Genomic DNA, 13172 nt, shown 5'->3' with positions numbered 1-13172 from the left:
ACATAGCCCAGTGTATCCTGCAGTGGTTTTCAAGGGGACATGTTGGCATTTTGAAATATGGGATTGTCTAATGCACTGTAGGTCCCTGAGTATCAATGCCAGTAGCACAACTACCCTGAATCGTCCTGACAATCCAAAATGTCTGCACACATTCCCAAATGGCTCTTCATGGTGGTAGGGAGACAGCGCTGCCTCCAGTTGAGAGTCACTGGCAAGGGAAGGAGCTGTAGTTGATCATTCATCCAAGAGAGTCTGATTTTGAGTTTTAATTTTGCCATTAATTTACTGTGACCTGAGGCATGTCCCTTACCCAACTGCTGAGGCTCTGCACCCCTGTTTCTTCAACTGCACAATTGTGGGGGAGGGTCAGAAAGATCTCTTGGGATCCCCTCAGATGACTTTCTAAATCTGAGAAAAGGAATTGCCTTGTGGCTCATGAGGCACTTGTGGAGCACACAGACAGTGTGTGACCATTCGTGTTCTTTCTTTCTCCTGTACTGCTACAGTCAGTACAGGGCATGGATAATACTATCACAAAATGGGTCCATTTCCAAAGGAGACCAACACAGGGTCACTTCAGGGGCTTATGCCCAATGTCATCAAACACTTTAAGGTCTCCCACCCTATATACAGTTGGTTTCACACTGTCTAACCCTTTGCCTTCGAGAGAACATACAGTAACTTGGTTGTGCTCATCGTGTCAGCTCTGGGTTGACAGTGACAGAGATTCAGTGTCTGGAAGTGATGTGGACTCCCATCATAATTCCAGCAGAGGCGATTAGTTCCTCCAGTCACTAGCCAGCTGCAGAGGTTTTCGCTACCTCAGCTTCTTTCTTTATGAAATTGGAAAGGCTATGCTTGCTGTTGGAGAAGCAGCCTCAGTTCCCCGATGCATTATGGGGGGTACTCTGATTTATTAAGGGGGAGGGGGAAGAGCACTCAGGGATAGTGTGTGTGGGGAAGTGGGGAGGCCCCAGGGCCCTCACCTAACTCTCAGTATGGGAACCTTAGATTGCCTTTATCTCAGTCTGCAACCACATTCTGGTAGCAGAGGCCCCCAAGCCAGCACTCTTGGGCTAAACTAAGGCCAATTAGTGTTGTCTCAAAAGAACATAGAGCTCTTTACTTCTCAGAACTGCAATTTGGCTCCTTAGGCTAGCTCCTTTGGGAGAAAGGCATCAGATTAATTTTTAGGATAAGAACATGATTAATGAAAATAATAAGCTCTTTTAATTATCTCTTCATCTACAAGTTACTGCCTTTTCAAAGGGCTCTGCAGCAAAGCTGTTGACCAGAGTAGTTATTTACTCTCACTTCATTTCATAGTAGTTCATAGTAGTTATGTTACTGTGGTTTGATTCCTGGTTCGTTTTCTTAGAACAATAGAACTGAAAGGGACAGAGCTCATTAAGTTCAACTTCCTTATTTTATAGCTGGGGAAACTGAGATCTATTAAAGGGAAGGGACTTGCTAAGGGTCCACAGTTCATTAATGACAGGGATAAAACTAAAATAGAGGTCTTTTGACTCCCAACCCAGTGCTCCTTCTACACTTGACTCCCTTCATGAAGGTGACTTTTGTACAAAATTCTCCATTGAAATTCTGTTACTAAAATGTCTAGACCAAAACATGCCAACAAAGCTCCCCTGCCCGCTACACACATACATACCAAGTATTGTGTTATGGCCAAACAGTTGCAACTAACAAAATCCCAAACTTATGTCCCTAAGGAAACCATTAAGAAGAAATTCCAGGGTCAGCGGGTTAGCTCAGTTGGTTAGAGCGCAGGCTCATAACACCAAGGTTGCTGGTTTGAGCCCCACATGGGCCACTGAGCTGCGCCCTCCACAACTAGATTGAAACAACTACTTGACTCAGAGCTGATGGGTCCTGGAAAAATACACTGTTCCCCAATAAAAGAAAGAAAGAAAGGAAGGAAGGAAGGAAGAAAGAAAGAAAGAAAGAAAGGAAGGAAGGAAGGAAGGAAGGAAGGAAGGAAGGAAGGAAGGAAGGAAGGAAGAAGGAAAGAAAGAAGGAAGGAAGGAAGGAAGGAAGGAAGAAAGAAAGAAAGAAAGAAAGAAAGAAAGAAAGAAAGAAAGAAAGAAAGAAAGAAAGAAAGAAAGAAAGTCAGTTAGTCCAGACAGAAGCACTTTTTTTCTCCAGCAACGTGCTCATTTTTTCATCTTGCTACCTGAAGTAATGTTTGGGGTTGTGACTCCATTCTGCCTGAACTTCATTGTCATACCGGTGCTGCTAAAAAGGAGCCTTTAAGAGAGTGACAATCTCAAAATTTCAAGGAATCTCAGGTGAGGTAGGGCTTTGTAGATGAAAGACAAACCCTATCTCAAAAGCTGTGAGTTGAGCTACAGAACTGACATTAGGTGAACTGTTCCCCAAGTAGATTTTCTCTTTTATCCCTTTGGAAACCTCAGGACATTACTCAAGCATTGGAATTCCTGAAGACAGAGGGACTACACACGCCTTACTGCACACATACCTGGTTTAACTCTCACTGTATCGGACCGCAGACCATTCTCAGTTTCTATTCACTCTTCAAAAAGACCGAATTTTTTTTTCCCTCAGGATATGACACACAAACAGACATCCTAGGGCAGAAATGAATCTAGAAATAGAAAGATTGGCACCACAGTCAGCTCCTTTGGCCACCGTTGGAGCATCATAGGAAGTCATGTCTTACCACGTTCCCAATCCTTATTCAGCATTCTCTGTGCTTGGTTCAAACTCCTGGGTTCCTCCTCTGTGAATGGCATCACCATCTAACTTAGTTGCCCAAATCAGAAGGCTGCAGATCATCCTTGATTCTTCCATCTGCCCTTTCCTCTAATCCATCACCAAACATGGTGTGGTCTCCTTCCTTAACAGCTCTTTGATTCCTGTACTTCACTCTTTCTTTGAGCCACCATCACCCCTTGTCTGGTTTACAACCTCTTATACCAGTTTATGTACCAAACTAGGGAAACAGCAGTGAATGAAGCAGACTAGGATACTCCCCTCAGTGAGTTTAGGCGTGTATTCTGATTGGCCATTTATTCAGTTGCCTCCTTCAGTGGACCATGTGCTCACTGAGACCATGGACCAAGTCTAATTCACCTCTGTATTTCCAGAATCTAGCAAAGTACCTAGTGCATATTAGGCACTCAGCCAGTAAATGTCAATGGATGAATATTCAATTTTCACAACTGTATAGTAGCTCCAGCATGGCTCTGCTTGTCTATTATGAGCCCAGAAAACTGAGCCCCAGACTTTCCTTCTTTCCATCCCTTACCTATTCCTGTTAGTCAACCTGGCCCTTTGGGCACTTCTGTGCCCTCCTACCCATTTCTTTCACATCCCATGCTTTCTGGAGCTGTGAGCTGTGTCCCTTTCTCTGGAGAGCCTGCCAAAGCTGCTTTCTCCTCTCTCCAGGCAAAATGCTACCAGTCCTGCCCCTAGTAGCCCAGCCGACAGGTACAGCCAGTTGGGCTCAAGGCCTCTGGTGAGGTTACAGGGTTAACCACAGTCCCTGAACAGACAAGGTCTAAAGGGTAGGCAACTCTTGCCCCAAACCGGAAACTCTGGCCTCCAATAATCTTTAAGTCAAAAACATCTTCCATGCACACACTCAAACTCTATGTTTATTACCACAACAAAATATTTTTCTAGGTTAGGTCAATATTGTCTTAAGACTTGGGTAAAAATTGTACTATTTAAAAGGATGGGCTAAAATAGCAATCGAACAATGATAGCATCAAAGCCCTTCTATTTCTCTGATTCAAGGGAAGAAGGAGAGAGATTATCTCTACTCCATGGGATACAAGAGGTGAAGGATTTGAGCCTGTCTTTGTCTATCATTGTACTCCCAGCGCCTAGCTCATAGTAGCATCTCAATAAATGTTTCCTGAACAAATGAATGCTGAGCACCGTGGTGATTACATTCTTAATTCATAGAAAGTGGGTGGGGAAAGGAGTCTTCAAGTCCATCACATTAAATCTCTTCATTTTACAAGTGAGAAGACATGAGTCAAGAGTGACTGAACTTGAAAAAGTTCACGTGTTTGGGAGACTCGACTGCAGTTCTCTCCTTGCGGCCGCGGCACAAGAGCACACTATGAACTGCTGCTGCGGGAGTCATGGCAGGACAGGCATTTAGAAAGTTTCTCCCCTCTTTGACCGAGTATTAGTTGAAAGGAGTGCTGTGAAAACTGTAACCAAAGGAGGCATTATGCTTCCAGAAAAATCTCAAGGAAAAGTGTTGCAAGCAACAGTAGTAGCTGTTGGATCCGGCTCTAAAGGAAAGGGCGGAGAGATTCAACCAGTTAGTGTGAAAGTTGGAGATAAAGTTCTTCTTCCAGAATATGGAGGCACCAAAGTAGTTATAGAGGACAAGGATTATTTCTTATTTAGGGATGGTGACATCCTTGGAAAGTATGTAGACTGAAATAAATCACTATTGACATGGCATCATGTGAAGCTGCCCATTCCACTGAAGTTCTGAAATCTCATCATGTAAATAAGTTCCATGTCTCTCTTTTGTAATAAAGTAATGATATCCAAAGTAATGACATCCAGCATCTCTTAAAATTTAGTTCCACTGTACTGATATAAACATTTCCAAATAAAAATATAACAATAAATCATTTAAAAAAAAAGAGTGACTGAACTTAGCAAAAATCACACAGCAATTTCATCACAGATTCTGGACTCAAATTACACTTCCTGATCCTACTGCTCTTTCCCCTGCACCAAATCTTAAAACCAAACAAGATTTCCCTATAAAGACTGATGAAAGTCTGGCTTCTTAGTCCACAGTCAGATTTTATATGTTTTGATGCATTTTTAAAAAGCGCTGACACTTAATCTTGTCAGTCACAGAGTTGCTCCCTTTCACTCCCATCGACGTTCCCTATACAGCTATTTTTTTCTTTTTGCAACAAAATCAAACTTTTAAAGGGCTCTGTGTTTTTAGCACATAGAAATGAAGCCTTTCAAAGCCAGATGCAATAGATAACCATAGATAAATAAATCACTTGCTTCAGTGTCAGAGAATTCAGACTGTTTGATGCTGATTTAATGGATTTGGGAAAATAAACAAGGGAATTCAATAATGAGCACCTGCTCTTTCCAATACACTGGCTGGAAAATAACCCAAAGTGAAAGGAATCAATTTAGATACAAATGACACAACAACTGGCCAGTCTAACTACCCCAGCTTTGTATGCAGCCCTTTGCCCTCTCCTGTCCTGGTCTCTCTACATCATAAGGATTCAGTGTTCTAGTTCAGTTATAATATTTCCATCTATGCAGAAAACCATCCCTCTCATCTTCCTGGCTTCCTTGGAGAAACAGATCTGTGACAATTTAACTTTTCACAAAATGCTTTCACGTCTCTTATCTTTGGTGTTTTTAGTTTATTCTCATGACAGTCTCATAAAGTAGTTAGGGAAAAGTTGTCATACCAAAGAGATGAAATGATTTGTGAGGGGTCACTGAGTTTATCAGGGGCAGAGACAGCGACAAAAAGCCAGGGCTCCAGACATGGAGTCTAGTCCCCTTCTATCAATGCCATTTCATCACTGAAGGAGACATTCTGTAAGGCAATTTCTTTGTTCTTTATCACAACATTTATGAGTTGATATATTCCAGGGGAAGCAATTAAAGGGTCAAAGGTTGGTATCACTTCAGTTCAACGTTGGTAATATGGAGCCCTAAAAGGAATACTGAGATCAATTTATTGATTTCTCTCTTCCGTTTCATCACAGGGATGCAAAAGAATGTGAGATGACATTTCCCAGGAAAGATCTGGACACCAAAGCTTTGGAAGTAGGAACATTGTATCCATAGGCAGCAAAGTTCTAGTCTTTGTATGCTACACACCAGGGGTCAGTAAACTATGGCTTACAGGCCAAATCTGGCCACTGCTTATTTTTTAAATAAAGTTTTATTGGCACACATTTATGCCACAGCCATTTATTTATGTGGGGACTATGGCCTCTTTAACACAAGGGCATGACTGAGTAGTCGCAGCAGAGATGGCCCTCAAAGCCTAAATTATTTACCAACTGGTCTTTTACAGAAAAAGTTTGCTGAGCCCTGTGTTAGAGAAATCAAACTCTAATTCTGCTCATGAGGAAAGCTTTTGTCACGACAGGGGAGTTCTGTTCAGAACAGAAATTGCTGGGGCTTGGAAGGAGACTACACATTGCTGAAAATCCCAGAGTAGTTTTGTGACCATGGATATTTGGCCTGGAACAGGCATAAACATTTTTCTTGTCATTCTTTATTGAAATCAGTCACGAACCCTCATTATTTTTACTGTGAAAAGATCTATTATAGTGACTTCCAACCATTTAACAATTCCCGGCAGGATTCTCTCTTCATTACCGGTAATATAATATCAATCCAGTGCCAGAGGGTTAAAGGACAATGGAATCAATATCCTGCAGCAGACACTGCAGCGATCAGGGATGTGTCTTCCCCTTAAGTGGCCTGCTTCCAACTTGTTCCACCCAGCAGGGTCACCAACATATGATTTGTGGCATTTTCTGAAGTCTATCCACATAAAAATACCTGGGATAGTTCAGGGCAACATTGATCTTGGAGAAGCCACAGAGTTTGTCAAGTATCTGAAGATCGTTCGTAAGGGACTATGGTCTCTCAGGGGCTATTCCATGCATTCTGATCCATTTTGTGGGCCTGGATAGCAATGTTAACAAGGAAAATCAGGAAGCTCACTTTCCTGTCCTAAGAAATCACTGGTTCCTTCAGAAAGGCTTGACAGGGTCTTAGAGGAAAGAAGCGGTGTCTTCAGAATGCCAGTTTGGGTTGTGGGTGAAGGGAGGAGAGACTAGGATGAAATACTAGCAAGAATGCCCACCAGGGGCTGAAAGGTTTTTAGTTCTCTTCCCAAGCCCTCCCCATGACTACTCCTACTCTATTAATTTGCTAGGGCTGCCATAACAAAACACCACAAACTCGGTGGCTTAAACAACAGATATTTATTGTTTCACAGTTCTGGAGGCTGGGAGTCTGAGATCAAGGTTATCAGCAGGGTTGGTACCTTCTGAGGGCTTTGAGGGAAGGATCTGTTCTATGCATCCCTACTAGCTTGTGGTGGTGTGCTGGCAATTACTCCAGTCTCTGCCTTCTCCTTCACAAGACGTTATCTGTGTGTATGTGTGCATCTCCAAATTGCCGCTTTTTATAAAGACAGCGGTCATATTGGAGGTAGGTCCCACCTTACTCCAGCATGACTTCATCACAAGTAATTACACCTGCAATGACCCTATTTACACATAAGGTCACCCTCTAAAGTCCTAAGGTTAGGACTTCAACATATGAATTTTTTGGAGGCAGGGAGCAATTCAACTCATGACACCTACCCACCAGCTCTCTCATCTACCCTTGCTGCACTCCTACCTCTTCAGGGTTCTACTTCTTTGTCTCAAATTCTGGGCATGTCCCAACACCGCTAGATGTTGTCATAAGACTAAAGCCAGAGAGCATAATGTATGCGGTCAGCCCTTTTTGGAAGTCAGTCATGTCTTAAGTATGTGAACCTGGACAAGTTATACAATGTCTTTAGGTCTCAGTTGCTACACTAGTTACCTGGGAAGTATAACATTCTTGACTTCATGGGATGACTGTGTGGACCAAATTACACAGCCTGGCCTATAACAAGGCTCAATAAACAGTAGCTATTATAATTATCTGCAGCAGCTAACTGTGGCTTCAGTGCTGGAGACAGCCTTGGTATAAGAACAAAGGAGAAATGTGAAGAGAGTAGGTCTGGGGAATATTCTTTTGTTCAAACGAACATTTACTGAGCTACGCACTCTAATGGGGTTTGGAGATTTAGCAGTGAAGACAACGAAGTTCCTGCTATTAAGAAGCTGACAAATGCAGTGGGAGAGATGGACAAGATTTTTTTAAAAAGGAGTAAATATATATGATTATGTCAGATAGCGATAAATGTTCTGAAGAAAATACCGAGGTAACAGGATAAATATTGAAAATGGCTGAGTAGGGAACAGCACTGGGAGGGAATAGGTGGTTGCTGAGAAGCACAGGGGACTGACTAGGTGACCTTTGCCCCCATGCCTACTGGGCTGGGCTGACTCTGGCTTTGATGAACATTCAAACAGACAACTCTGCTGAATGCTTTAGGAGTGAATATTCTCATCAATTGGCTTAGATGTGAATATTGATTCCAATTCGCCTCTTTTCTGTCTGAACTGCTATATATCTTCAAATAAGTACCATACCACTGGGCACTGAATTATGTACTGCCCGGTGTTCCTTATTGTTATTTCTCCCAAGCTATTCTATTCCACTGGACTGTTGGCACCTTGGAGGCAGCACTCTTATCTCATACTTATTTTGTAATGGTCTCCACTCTTAGTATAGTGCTGAAACAGGTGGTAGTTTCTCTATGGTATTTATGGATTAAATGATTTACAGAGAAAAACAAAGCTCCCCTCTTTTCATAGCAGACAAAAGGTGACTAGAGCAGAATTCCTAATATTATGCTGATATTGACTGCAAAAGGTAATCTCAGCCTACTGGGATAACCATAGTCTGATAGGCTAGCATCACCTGGATACTATTTCGGGGGACACAGCATTCCCTTTGGCACATTCTGATTTCTATAATAGTGCTAGCCACTGTGTACTCAGTCAGCACTTACCATGCGCCAGGGTTGTTCTAAATGCACTTTACATACATAAGCTCATTTAATCCTTGCAACCACCTATGAGGTAGGTAATGTTATCCCCATTTTATAGGTGAGGACATTGAGGCCCAGAGATTTGAAGTAACTTGCCCAAGGTCTCTTCTCTAATGTCTGAGCCTGACTGAGGTGTTGGGATCTGTATATAATTTAGTTGATAAGACCAAATGGCCTGAGAGTCAGTGCAGCAAACTGGCCAACAGATTACCTTTGGGGTCAAATCGATCTGGGATCAAATCCCAGCTCTGCAACGTAAGAGATGTGTGACCTTGAACAAGTAACTTTCTTTTCCAAATCTCAGCATCCTAATCTATAAAATTAAGAATAAAAGTAGCACCCACTCAATAGGGTTTTATGACAGTCAAATGAACTAATACATGTAAAGCACATAGCATATTGCCTGGCTTACAATAAAGCACAAATAAATGTTAGCATGAATTATTCAAAGTGCTTACCAGGCAACTGGTTGAGGGATTTAATCCCTGGCTCTTGGAACTACATAGGCTGGATATCGGGAAGTGGTTCAGCCAACTGGGCAAGGTGGCACATCTCTTGGGTTTTTTTATGGGAGGGGGTGGGGATGGGGAAGAAGGTGAAGGGATTAGAAAGTACAAAGTGGTAGTCACAATATAGTCATGGGGATGTGAAATACAGTATGGGGAATATAATCAGTAACGTTGTAAAGACTATGTAGGGTGCCAGATGGGTACTAGACTTATCAGGGGCACCACTTCTTAGACCTCTTGGGGTTTTTAAAAAGATGCTGTCACAGTTTGGGTAGCAAGTTGTTAGCTGTGGTAGTGGCGGTGGTGGCAGTGATTGGAGTGCGGTGTGGGGATTGACAATATTCTACACTTTATTCCTTTTGTGATGGTTTTTGAAAACACAGACAATCCCTAACCATGCTAAAGGGTGAATTAGCCTGCTGAAACCTCATTTTAAGTACGTGGTCCCCTGTGCATTTCAGCTATTGATCCAGAGCTTGTTTCTGATTATGCTGGGGTAAAGAAGAGAGACATGATAATTATTTTCTAGGTCCCCAGAGGGCTTATCAAAATGTATAAGGTAGGGCATAAACACACCTGCTAATGTTTCTTACAAGTAGAGGAGGAACAGGCCATGTGTCAATTAGCATATTGTTATTGGGCCACATTTTTATTTCTCTGTGCCCTGTACCTCTTATAGCAAGGAGAAGGGACCAAAGCCTACAATATAGACTGAAGCACCTGAAGCAAAAAAGCCATTCCCAGATACTGCTTCTATAATACCTGTGTGGTGCCTCAAAAGGCACAGCAGCATGTGCCATACTGGCCTTCTGGACCACATCCTGCACACAGATGGCTGGTAATCTAAGGGGCCTCTTCAGGACACCACAGCAACCAGCCAGTCAACAGCATTTGTTTAAAAGATAGCTTGCTGATTTTATTTTAATCTTATTTTTCTTCTGGGAAACCTATTTTAGTCATTTTATACATATTTTTGAAACAATCTCAAACTTAGTGAAAAGTTTCAAATACAGTAAATACAGTACAAAGAGTCTTTTTCTCCCCTGACTCATTTGAGAGCAAGTTGCCATTCTGATGCCTGTTGCCCTCAAATACTTTAGTGAATATTTCCTACAGACAAAGGCATTCTCCTATACAACGATAATGTGACCATCAAAATCAGAACATTAATATTGATACATAACTGTAATCTAATCCCTAGATCCCATTCAAGCTTCACCAATTGTCTCAGTAACGTTCTTTGTAGTAAAAAGATCTAGTTCAGAGCCATGTGTTTAAATTATGTCTTGTTAGTCTCCTTCCTATACAGTTCCTTTGACTTTTAAGATCTTGACACAAATATTTCAGGCTGGTTACCTAACCAAAACCCATTTCATTTTGTCTGACATTTCCTCATTATTAGATTGAGTTTGTATGTCTTTAGCAGCAATACCACACAAGTGATGATGTATTCTTCTCATTGTGTCTTATCAGGTGGTTTAAGAACAAGAACATTTTAGGGCTATCCATCGCAGTTAGCTTCTGAATCAGTTTCATCACCAGTTGTGCCAAATACCCAGTTGCACTTAACACTGGTCTCAGTATGCACAAATTAATCTTGACAGGTACTTGTGGTGCCTCCACACCAAAATCTACTGGCAGGATGGTTTGAGCCTATCTTTATAGCTTTGCCGCCTATGATTCCTGTGGTCCCCCAGGTACACCACGCCAGGTTGTCTTTCCTCCAAGTGCCTGGGAACAATTTCCCACCTCTGCTTCTGCCCATGTGGTTCCCTTTGCCTTTCATACCCACTCCATTCCTGCCCATCTTTCATGTCAAATCTGACTTACCCTTAGGGAACCACTTTAAATGCCACATTCTCCATGTTTTTCCCAATCCCCCATCCCAAATGTGGAACTTCACCTTTCCTCTAGCATAGTTTGCCTTTTTTTATTATAATAATCATATTATCCCATACGCTAACATTAGATGATAGATTGCAAACTCCTTGCAGGCAATAGCTTTGCATCATCTATCTCTGTTTTATCCCTAATCTTATCCCAGGCTAACCCCTACCCAAGAACTAATCATCTAATATATTACTGTGTGTATAATAAAAATAGCTAACATTATTGACTGCTAACTATGTACCAGGCACTGTTCTAAGTTGTCTGCATAGATTATCTCATTTAATGCTTATAACAGCTCCATGAATTATGGGCTATAATTGTTCCCATTTTATGGAGAGTAACTCAACAATAATATAGATAAAACATCCACTGATGGAAAGAATCGTTTCATGAACTCAAAAACTATTTAACAAAAAACTTATACTGTGATAGCCTGAGGGCCCTCTAGCCCCTGACCTTGAAGGTCCCTGATCCTAAGAGCCCTCTAACCCTTGATCTGTTTCTAATTAGAAGGTAAGATTCACTATTGGGCAGGAAAACTATAGACAAGCCAATGAAAAATGGAAGTCAGAGGCCAAGGAAGTTTGTTTGGAAATAGAGAAAAAAAGCAGGTGATGAATAAAAACCAAAGAACCAAGAGATAGGCAAGGTTGCAACAAATGGAGGCAAGCACCTGACACCACAGACAAATCCCAAGGACAGGAGACTATTAGCTCAGCAAAGAGCCCTGCGTAAGCACGGAGAATAGGACAGATGTTTGGGGCCCACTGGCTCCTTAGAATTGCTTCAGGAGTAGCACCTCTGAGGACCACTTGGAATATAAAAACCACAGTAATCTCATATCCAGAGTTTACTCTTCTGTCTCTCTGATCAATGGTCCACATGTCAAGCCTTGGAAAAATTGGCTTTCTCAGTATACTCAGGCCAGACAACCCAAATAAGGGGTGACTAAGGTGTAGGAATTCCAGGGGAAATATCCTCTGGCAAGTCACCTTACCTGTGTGAGCCCCAATTTTCTCATCTATAAAATGAAATTAATACTTACACTGCCTGTCTCATGGTGACTGTACAGCATATATAATTCGTAATTTGTATTATGTTGAACCATTACCAATATTTGTTCATTTTTCACATATACAAACAGCAATTTCATATGGTTCAACCCAACAGGATGCAAACTGTGAGGTCCTATTTATCTCTGTATGCCCAGCATCAGTACAGTGCCTGACACAGGAGTAACATCCAATAAACATTTTAACAGATTTATCAATGTATAATTGACCTACAATAAACTGTCCATATTTCAACGATACAATCTGATGTGTTTGGGTATGTGTATATCTTGGAAACAATAACCATAGTCAAGCTATAGTGATCATGTCTATCACTCCCAAAAAGTTTCCTCATTGATAAATACTTGTTGGCGAAAAAACATGGCTGTCATACTGCTCAAGAGACTACAAAATACGAACACTAAGGGATTACTGCCAAGTTCCCAAGAGGAGACTCTTATTCCTCACTCCTATACCCAGGGTTCTGGGCCCTGGGAGGGAGAGAAAGCAAAGGAAGCCTGGGCCATGATGAGTTTGGGGGTCACAAAGGCAATGGTGCTCCTGGTGGCACAATCGACTGCCTGTTTGGAGAAATTAATATACTGATGGGGCTCCAGGTCACGTTCCCAGCTTTGGTGGACACTCTGACTTGTAACATTGGGTGGTTTTGTTTCCCTAATTGTTTTCAAAAAATCCTTATTGATCATGAAAGCATTTTAGAGCTGATTGGGTGACTTTACATCTCATTCTTTTATGAGATTTTCTTTTTACATTGTCTTGAGGAATAAACTTGGACAGAGATGGATGTGCTAAAATGAAACCAAACTGTAATTTCGAGTGATTTCACAGCCAATATGGGGTGCTTTACTCATTTATGACAATATGCAGTATTGGAAACTTCCATAGGGCAGAAGGGGCTGCCTAATCAGCTCTTTTGTTGTGACGCTTGGATATGTTTTCCTGTGGCTTGTACAATCAACAATGAAGATGTTTTGTATG

At 41.7% G+C, this 13172-nt stretch overlaps 1 pseudogene; it reads left to right on the top strand.

Moving 5' to 3' along the window:
* The first annotated feature begins 4130 nt into the window (after window positions 1-4130).
* On the top strand, window positions 4131-4501 carry LOC109388676 (10 kDa heat shock protein, mitochondrial pseudogene; annotated as a pseudogene).
* The last annotated feature ends 8671 nt before the right edge of the window (window positions 4502-13172 follow it).

Source organism: Hipposideros armiger, unplaced genomic scaffold (assembly GCF_001890085.2).
Source record: "Hipposideros armiger isolate ML-2016 unplaced genomic scaffold, ASM189008v1 scaffold_203, whole genome shotgun sequence".
In the NCBI taxonomy this organism is placed as follows: domain Eukaryota; kingdom Metazoa; phylum Chordata; class Mammalia; order Chiroptera; family Hipposideridae; genus Hipposideros; species Hipposideros armiger.
The sequence above is the reverse complement of the archived record's forward strand: the minus strand, read 5'-3'. Positions and strand labels throughout refer to the sequence as shown.